General features: G+C 44.3%; 1 pseudogene; it reads left to right on the top strand.

Annotated features, from left to right (window-relative positions):
• Positions 1-195: 195 nt before the first annotated feature.
• LOC139368513 (chitinase-3-like protein 1) lies at positions 196-7,169 on the top strand (annotated as a pseudogene).
• The last annotated feature ends 3,541 nt before the right edge of the window (positions 7,170-10,710 follow it).

Genomic DNA, 10,710 nt, shown 5'->3' with positions numbered 1-10,710 from the left:
ACCCACTCTGGTATCGGTACGGTGCTCTAGGCATGCAGGGCTCAGATAGCGGACTTTTAGCTAGAGCGCACGTATAGCCTCCAGACCTTGACTGTCTCTGGTCCACACTCCAGTCCAGTTGGTGGCGGTAATGCACCTTCAAGTTGGTTGCAACTGACATACAAAGTCCACAGAAGAAGAAGGTGCGACGGTTTAAAGAAGTGGTTGGTCAATAGGCCCATGTTGTGATTAGTAGGACTAGCACAGTGTATTTGTTTCTCCTGGAGGTGAGAACATGTAGTAATGTTTTTCCTAATTTGAAGTGAGACCTTCGCCGGTGTTATCCAGACACGGGAGGACAGGTGTGTTAAGTCGCACGCAAATAAACAGCAATAATGTCGGTATCTAGGCTAATTAGGTTACCTGTGGAATGTTAGTTTTTCTCTTGATTTGAACAAACTACTACAATATAGACTGATCAACATGAACTTACATAAAATATACATATTTGATCTAACACATTCCGTTATAGTTCAAATAGCCTCTTACATTTTTTTACATTAAATTGTATGCGCATAACGGGTAGTTGTCAACATGGACCAATCTCCCTCTAGTGGAATATGATGTAACACAACACTGAAACAATCAAATGTTTGAAACGAACTTGTTTGAATTCATAATATTCAATTACTAAACCTGTTGCTAAAGCATACAATGTAAAATCAAATTACATCTATCTTATTGTACAGTTGTGGTGTTTTCCTGCTCTATTTTAAAAGCTGTAAAATATAGATCAGTGTGACAAAACAGAATGTGGACTTTCTCGGCACAAAAACAACCTGAGCGATAATTTTCCTAGATCCTACTTTCTTGCCCTGTCAGATGTAAGTTCCCACCTGGATGTCAGCACAACATGAATGTGGCAGCAGGTAAGGAACATCGTAGGCTTATTCAAATGTAATCTCCTCGGTATAAATGGTAGCCTTGCCTTTACATTAGATATTGTACTGTAGAGTAGTTGCACATTGCTGAACTATTGCTCTCTTCCATTTAGTTTTTGTTTGGTTCAGCCTGGTGGTCACTAAAGCCATGTGTACTCTGGAAGAGTACCGTCTGGTGTGCTATGTGAACAGCAGGACCCAGCACCATCCTGACATGCTTGCCTTCAGCCTGGACATGGCTGACCCATTCGTCTGCACTCATATCATCATGGCCTACATGGACCTGGACCAGGACTATCACATCACACCCTTCACACAGGAGGACAAGACCCTCTGCAACTCCCTCAACATGCTCAAAGAGGGGTGTGTGTGTGTGTGTGTGTGTGTGTGTTACTACCACAACCATCAGGTTGTATAATTCCATCTCTTCTCTGCCCTCCACCAGGAACCCAGATCTGAAAACTCTGCTTGCTGTTGGGGGAAGGAACTCTACGGATACCAGGTCAGTACCCCACTCACATGTAGAGTAATAATTGTAAGTGCTTTTGGAATTGAAAAGTTTTCACCCAAGCAGTAACATTCAACCATCCCTCCACCATAGGCTCCTAAAAATGTCCTCTGACAACACCAGGAGGAAGATGTTTGTCCAGTCTGTTCTGAAACACCTGAGGCAGGAGGGCTTTGATGGACTGGATGTGGTGTGGCAACCTCGCTCTGCTTCTAATGTAGCACAGGGGGGGAAACATATATTCACTAATCTGCTCAAGGTAAGAGCTGAGATGACTTCTTGTTTGCATTTTCATTTGATGTTGTGAAAGTGAGAAATGTGTGTGTGTGTGTGTGTGCAAACATAGGAGCTGCGTGGAGGAATTCAGGAGGAGGCTCGTGTCTCAGGGATTGAGGCCCTGCTCCTCTCCACAGCAGTGTCAGGCCTGGAGGACTATGCCAGAGAGGCCTACGATGCACATTCCTTCCCCCAGTGAGTCCACACACAGCACCAGGGAGTATGGGACTATGGTGGAGAGAGACACTCACCTCTCACAGTTTTAGATTGACATCTGATACAGTAAAAGGGACAGTACGAACGGCATAATCATGTAACATGTCATTCATTGAAGTACTTGTTGATAGACCACACCACATATTATTTTACAGCTATTCCATGTGATGAAAAATGTTCCTAAGAAGGTAATCCTGACTTTTGACCCTGTAGGTATGTTGACTTCATCTCCTTGGTGACCTCTGGCCTCCATGGGCCACTGGAGGGAATGTCAGGTCACATCAGTCCATTGTTCAGCCGGAAGCATCCAGCTATGGACACACCTCAGAGAGAAGTACTCACTACAGTTCAGTACAAATAAATGACTTCATCATTGTATTCCTGATGGGTAGAGCTGATTGAAATGACTTGGACACCAAGTTTGTTTCTGCTGGTTTTACTTGTCATGATTTCCAAAGAACATGTTATGTTTGTTAGTCTCTTCTATTGATCCTTTATGCCGTACTGTTTTCCCAGAACCAAGTGCAGTACTGGCTCTCTCAGGGAGTGGATTCCCAGAAGCTGACTCTGGGGTTCCCTGCCTACTCACCTGTACCCCGAATCCTGAGGAACGAGATCAATTCTGACAAGGAAGACACAGAGCTACAAGAGGACGCAGCGGAATATACTGAGACTGATACTACTGTACGTGTTATGGCCTACCATGAGGTAAAAAGCATACCTGGTGCAATAGGAACCCTGTTACGGTTCAAGTGTCAATAAAGTTTGTTCCAACTTTGCTGACATTCCTGACAGGTTCTGTCTCTATGCTCCACTCTATAGGTGTGTCAGTACCTCAAAAGTGGGGCGGTGGTGACATTTGATAAGAGCAAGAAGCTGATACAGGCACATGAATGCGATCACTGGCTGAACTTTGAATATATACATATCCTGAGGGAGAAGGTACATGTTTACATCAGTACAGCATCTGTGCAACACATTTCCTGTCTTTATATATCAAGCAAGCCGATACAGTTGCATTACATTGTTACTTTATTTGACGGGGACAATGCACATTAATCAACCCATTTTGTAATTACGCCAGGTTCAGCCAGCCGACTAACTTTGATCCGATAACTATCACAGCTATGTGTAAAACTCCTTCCTGCTCCTCTGCAGATGAGAGCGCTGCAGCGTCAGGAGCTGGGTGGAGCCATGGTGTGGTCTCTGGATCTGGACGACTTCACGGGGACGCTGTGTGGCAAAGGTCGCTTCCCGTTCACCAGACTGCTCAAAGCGTTGCTTCTCAGGGATAAGGGGCCACGACATCATAAACGCCACCACCGCTCACGCCACCGTCATCACCATCGCCATCCACATCGTCATGGTGGTTTCCTTTCCCGTGACAGCCATCGCACTGGTTACCATGTCCATTGTCACCGTCACCTTGACCGCCACAACATTTAATCACACAATGGAGTGTGACTGTAACGTAACTCACTACACTGGCAAGACTCAACATACCATCCCTGGGGCGGCAGGTAGTGTAGTGGTCAGAGCATTGGACTAGTAACCGAAAGGTTGCAAGATCGAATCCCAGAGCCGACGAGGTAGAAATCTGTCGTTCTGCCCCTGAACAAGGCAGTAACCCACTGTTCCTAGGAAAATAAGAATTTGTTCTTAACTGACTTGCCTAGTTAAAGGTAAAATAAAATGTAAAAAAATAAATCCCTGCAAGAATATACTAGCATATTTTGTTTTATATGGTAGATCAGGTTGGACTGTTTGTTGGCTCTGTGAGTGATTTCTGTCATGGTATAGTAGAGATGAGGCTCTAGATTGTGGTGGAATACTATGCGTTGATTGTATTGTTTTATGACAAATTTTACTGCTTTACAAATAATCAAATGAATGGCTCCATTTCCATGGCCTAATATAACGTTTTGATATACCATTAAATGACAGATTGTTTTCAGGTTTTTTGCAGTTGACTCTCACTGTAGCTTCTCCGTAGTTTAGAAAATGGTAATATCTTCCTTAGCAGTACTGCACTCCGTTGCCAGGGGGCAGTATACTACAGTGTAAGGCGATCACAAATCGCTCCGTATGGGCCGGGGAAATCACAAAGGAGATTTCGCCTACAAAAAGTGTCTAGTGAAGTTGCTGACCAAGCCCATCTGCTGCATGGTGAGACAGTGGTCTTTCTGTAATTAACACCCAGTCTGAGTGTCCATTGAAGGACGCAGCTGTGGAGAGGAGAGAGCACTCTGCTCTGCCTTGTCCCCATGGAGACCTAGCTGACTCTATAGAAGGGCAATGCAGGCTGGAGAGCAAGGGGAGGAACTTGGCATCAGCAGTTTCACATGGCTTTTGTTTCCCTGGACTCATCTGTTTAATAGTACGCTATTACAGCGCATTTGGAAAGTATTCAGACCCCTTTCCTTTTATACAGTTTGTTACATTACAGTCTTATTCTAAAATGGATAAAAAGGACAAATAAATCTCAATCTATACACTACCCCATAATGACAAAGTTTTATTTTTATTTTTTAGAAATGTCTGCGAATTTATTACAAATAAAAAACAAATACCTTATTACATAGGTATACAGGCCCTTTGCTCAGGTGCACACCTGTCTATATAAGGTCCCACAGTCTATATAGTAGTAGTTTGCATGTCAGAGCAAAAACCAAGCCATGTGGTTGAAGGAATTGTCTGTAGAGCTCCGAGACAGGATAGTGTCGAGGCACAGATCTGGGGAAGGATACAAAATCATTTCTGCAGCATTGAAGGTCCCCAAGAACACAGTGGCCTCCATCATTCTTAAATGGAAGATGTTTAGAACCACCAAGACTTTCTAGAGCTGGCCGCCCGGCCAAACAGTAATCAAGGGAGAAGGGCTTTGGTCAGGGAAGTGACCAAGAACCCGATGGTCACTCTGACAGAGTTCCTCTGTGGAGATGGGAGAACCTTCCATAAGGACGACCAACTCTGCAGCATTCTACCAATCAGGCCTTTATGGTACAGTGGCCAGACGGAATCCACTCCTCAGTAAAAGGCACATGACAGCCAGTTTGGAGTTTGCCGAAAGGACCTACAAGGACAGAGCGATCCTTGATGAAAACCTGCTCCATAGCGTTCAGGAACTCAGACTGGGGCTAAGGTTCACCTTCCAACAGGACAACAACCTTAAGCACACAGCCAAGTGGCTTCGGGACAGGTCTCTGAATGTCCTTGAGTGGCCCAGCCAGAGCCCAGACTTGAACCCGATCTAACATCTCTGGAGGGACCTGAAAATGGCTGTGCAGCGACACTCCTCATCCAACCTGACTGAGCTTAAGAGTATCTGCAGAGAAGAATGGGAGAAACTCCCCAAATACAGTTGTGCCAAACTTGTAGCGTCATACCCAAGAAGACTTGAGGCTGTAATCACTGCAAAAGGTGCTTCAACAAAGTATTTAAAAAAATACATTTTCAAACATGTCTAAACCTATTTTTTCTTTGTCATTATGGGGTATTGTGTGTAGATTAATGAGGGGGGTAAAACTATTTAATCCATTTTAGAATAAGGCTGTAATGTAACAAAATGTGGAAAAAGTAAAGGGGTATGAATACTTTCCGAATGCAGTGTATGTCCTTATTGGGTTGATATGTACTCTAGTAGTCTCTATGTAGTGTGTGGGCTTGCTCTGGAGCATAAATGAGCATAACTTGACAATTTGCTAATGTTATTACTGAATATGAGGAGAAGAGAACACAAACACACTCACAACTCTGAGAAAACACCCCTTGGCTTGTATACTGTATTGTTGAGAGAAGTGCTCTAAGTTTGGCAGCAGTTTTAAGCCATTTTGTGTGCTGCTATGGCCAAGAATAGTCTTATCTGAAAGCAGTAAGTAATATATGATTACATTATGTATTCATATATTAGTATAGATGCATCCACACTCCTATTAAGTGCATGTCCGAGGGGACAGCAGTGCCACCAACCCACTTAAGGTTTAGCAGTTGTGGCAGACCTCCAGTGGCCTAGCACTTGGGCTGGATGTTGAAGTGACGATGATTGAGTTTAAATTATGGTCTAAATTATGCAGAGATGGATGACGCCGGAGGGCATCCTGTGTGTGTGTGTGTGTGTGCTCGTGTGCATGCTGTGGGATACACATCATTCCCCAATCACATTATCCCAGCTCGTCTACTCTGACCTCCCTCTGATTCATTGTCACAATATGCATCCCACTAGATGTCACACCCAATGGCATTTTAAACTAATTCAATTCCATTTTTACTATCTTTATCATGCCACAATCTTTAACATTTTATTTTAAAATCTGTAGAAAAATAGATATATAGATTAACGATGTATGAGCTGAAGTGGTAGGCCTATTGTATACCTTCATTTCTATAACCACTGTATGACACTGGTATACTTTAATGAAAATATGCAAATATTTAGTGAGGGTCAACTGAATCCTAGCATCATGTTGGTAGCAGGTGCACTAATCATGCTATCCCAGTGGCAGTCAGTTGCTGTCGGTAACAGTGACGCATGAATAGATTTATGATGCTATTAGGAAATAATCCTAAAATGTTCTGTTTTACACCTGGTCCTGCAGCCTCCCTCCCTCCTCTCTGAAGAAAATAGGCACCGTAGGTAATTACAGAGTTCCTACGGCCATCAGCTTTAATCAGTAGCTGTGGGAGAGCCACTCCGAGATGCTGCACTTTTTAATGGCTTTCTCTCTATCATGCTGCCTTTTCCCCCTGTAACTCCTCTGTGGTAATACGTGACAGGCCTGTACCCAGCAGGTGTCACTGGTAGGCTACAGTACAGGTGAGAGCTGGTGAGATGTCCTGAGAATAGCAGGTGGATGTTTTGTGTTTAGAGAGGTGTTATTGTGAATCATGGTGGTTGTGTTTTAAACAGGGTTCTAGAGTTTAATGGAATGCCATTCTATTCTCTTGTTCATTCACCTGTAGGAGTGGTCCATTAAAAGTGATGTACTGTGGTAGCTAGATAGATTGTAGCCTGTGTTCATTCCAAATGTTCCTCTGCTATATTCTCCTCTGCACATAACAATCCATTTCAGTTTTATCATGTAATTACTTGTTAACTACTTGTATAAGCAACAGGAATATAATCATGTTAAATAATGATTTGAATGCAATGAAAGGAAACTGGAAAACTTATCTTTTCAAATGAGATAATATTTGTACTATTTGTCATTAACAGCTGGTGCGCGATGTCTAATATTAAAGAAGTCTTGTGGTATTGCTCGCCTGAGGTAGAGTACCTTATGATAACCTGTAGACCACACTATCTACCAAGAGAGTTCCCATCTATATTATTTGTAGCCGTCTATTTACTACCACAAACCGATGCTGGCACTAAGACCGCACTCAACGAGCTGTATAAGGCCATAAGAAAACAAGAAAATGCTCATCCAGAGGCGGCGCTCATAGTGGCCGGGGACTTTAATACAGGCAAACTTAAATCCGTTTTACCTCATTTCTACCAGCATGTCACATGTGCAACCAGAGGGAAAAAAAACTCTAGACCACCTTTACTCCACACACAGAGATGCATACAAAGCTCTCCCCTGCCCTCCATTTGGAAAATCTGACCATAATTATATCCTCCTGATTCCTGCTTACGAGCAAAAACTAAAGCAGGAAGTACCAGTGACTCGCTCAATACGGAAGTGGTCAGATGACGCTGATGCTACGCTACAGGACTGTTTTGCTAGCTCAGACTGGAATATGTTTCGGGATTCATCCAATGGCATTGAGGAGTATACCACCTCAGTCATCGGCTTCATCAATAAGTGCACAGACAACGTCGTCCCCACAGTGACGGTATGTACATATCCCGACCAGAAGCCATGGATTACAGGCAACATCCGCATCAAGCTAAAGGCTAGAGCTGCCGCTTTCAAGGAGCGGGACACTAATCCGGACGCTTATATGAAGTCCCGCTATGCCCTCAGACAAACCATCAAACAAGCAAAGCGTCAATACAGGATTAAGATTGAATCCTACTACACCGGCTCTGATGCTCGTCAGATGTGGCAGGGCTTGAAAACTATTACGGACTACAAATGGAAACCCAGATGGGAGCTGCCCAGTCACGCGAGCGTACCAGATGAGCTAAATGCCTTTAATGCTCGCTTTAAGGCAAGCGACACTGAAGCATGCACATGAGCACCAGCTGTTCTGGACGACTGTGTGATAACGCTCTCGGTAGCCGCTGTGAGCAAGACCTTTAAACAGGTCAACATTCACAAAACTGGGGTGTCAGACGGATTACCAGGACATGTACTCAAAGCATGCGTGGACCAACTGGCAAGTGTCTAAACTGACATTTTCGACCTGCCTAAATAATTACCGCCCCGTAGCACTCACTTCGGTAGCCTTGTAGTGCTTTGAATTGCTGGTTGTGGCTCACATCAACAGCATCATCCCAGATACCCTAGGCCTAGACCCACTCCAATTCGCATACAGCCCCAACAGATCCACATATGACGCAATCTCAGTCGCACTCCACACTGGCCTTTCCCACCTGGACAAAAGGAACACCTATGTGAGAATGCTGTTCATTGACTACAGCTCAGAGTTAAACACCATAGTGCCCATGAAGCTCATCACTAAGCTAAGGACCATGGGACTAAAAACTTCCCTCTGCAACTGGATCCTGGACTTCCTGACGGGCTGCCCCCAGGTGGTAAGGGTAGGCAACAACATGTCTGCCACACTGATCCTCAACACTGGGGCTCCTCAGGGGTGTGTGCTTAGACCCCTCCTGTGCTCCCTGTTCACCCACGACAGCGTGGCCAAACACGACTCCAACACCATCATTAAGTTTGCTGACGACATAACAGTGGTAGGCCTGATCACTGACGACAATGATACAGCCCATAGGGAGGAGGTCAGACACCTGGCAGTGTGGTGCCAGGACAACAACCTCCTCAATGTGAGGAAGACAAAGGAGCTGATCGTAGACTACAGGAAAAGGCGAGCCGAACAGGCCCCCATTAATTAACATCGACGGGGCTGTAGTGGAGCGGGTCGAGAGTTCCTTGGTGCCCACATCACCAACACACGATCATGGTCCAAACACATTGTCAAAGACTCCAGTCACTAAAGACATAGACTGTTCTCTCTGCTACCGCACGGAAAGCGGTACCGGAGCACCAAGTCTAGGACCAAAATGCTCCTTAACAGCTTCTACCCCCAAGCCCGTACTACCCCCAAGCCCGTACTACCCCCAAGCCCGTACTACCCCCAAGCCCGTACTACCCCCAAGCCCGTACTACCCCCAAGCCCGTACTACCCCCAAGCCCGTACTACCCCCAAGCCCGTACTACCCCCAAGCCTGTTTCCCGTACTCCTTTTTCTCTTCTCTTTTGCTAGTCCTCCTGGTTTTGACCCTTGCCTGTTTTCTGGACTCCTGCCTGCCTGACCATTCTGCCTGCCCGGACCTCGAGCTTGCCTGCCCTTCGGTACCTACTGGACTCTGAACTGGTTTTGACCTTTTGCCTGTCCATGACCATTCTCTTGCCGACCCCTTTTTGGATTAATAAACATCTAAGACTCCAACCATCTGCCTTCAGTGTCTGCATCTGGGTCTCGCCTTGTGACCTTATAATATAGCCTTGTTATTGTTATTTTATTGTGTTTGTTTTATAATTGTTTTGTTTATTTGGTAAATATTTTATAACTCTTTCTTGAACTGCACTATTGGTTAAAGGCTCAATACCTGTTGTATTCAGCGCATGTGACAAAGTTTGATTTGATTTGAACTGTGTTGTGTAATTTGAACAAATAATGCTATTTTCTTTTAACTACTTGTCGGTAACCAAAAGTGATCTGCACATTGCTGTAATATGGTTACAGTTACTGTACAGTACTTTCATAAATGTACCTCTCATACAGCTGTCCCACAATGCATGTCTCTTCTAAACACTGTGCTCCCTGAGTGTATATGACTCCATGAGGTATGTGTGCCCCTGGGCCACATTCAGCCACTGCATTAAATCAGTAGTAGCCAGTAGATTAGTGTGATGAATAAGGACTGCACATTCATTGACCACAAAATGTCTTTGCTAGATAAAGCCCCGCCTTATCTCAGCTCACTGGTCACCAGAGCAACACCCACCCGTAGCACGCGCTCCAGCAAGGAAATATTTTACTGATCATCCCCAAAGCCAACTCCTCCTTCGGCCGCCTTTCCTTCCAGTTCTCTGTTGCCAATGACTGGAACGAATTGCAAAAATCACTGAAGCTGGAGACATATCTCCCTCACTAACTTAATCATCAGCTGTCAGAGCAGCTTACCGATCACTGCACCTGTACACATCCCATCTGTAAATAGCCCACCCAACTACCTCATCCCCATATTGTTATTTATTTTGGCTATTTTGTACCCCAGTATCTCTACTTGCACATCAACTTCACATCTATCACTCCAGTGTTAATGCTAAATTGTAATTATTTCACCACTATGGCCTATTTATTGCCATAGTGGTATATATATTTATATATTTTTCTATTGTGTTATTGACTGTACGTTTGTTTATCCCATGTGTAACTCTGTTGTTGTTTTTGTCACGCTGCTTTGCTTTACCTTGGCCAGGTTGCAGTTGTAAATGAGAACTTGTTCTCAACTGGCCTACCTGGTTAAATAAAGGTGAGATAAAGGCAGAGAGAGTGAACCACAAATTCTGTTTACACAAACCGTTCAAAATGCTTTAGGGCGATTAGACTAATTGGAAATCCATATATCTATATTGTATTGTATATGACTCTGGAATT

The sequence above is a fragment of the Oncorhynchus clarkii genome, chromosome 16, assembly GCF_045791955.1.
Source record: "Oncorhynchus clarkii lewisi isolate Uvic-CL-2024 chromosome 16, UVic_Ocla_1.0, whole genome shotgun sequence".
Taxonomy (NCBI): domain Eukaryota; kingdom Metazoa; phylum Chordata; class Actinopteri; order Salmoniformes; family Salmonidae; genus Oncorhynchus; species Oncorhynchus clarkii.
Note: the sequence above shows the minus strand (reverse complement) of the source record. Positions and strands in the feature narration are given on the sequence as shown.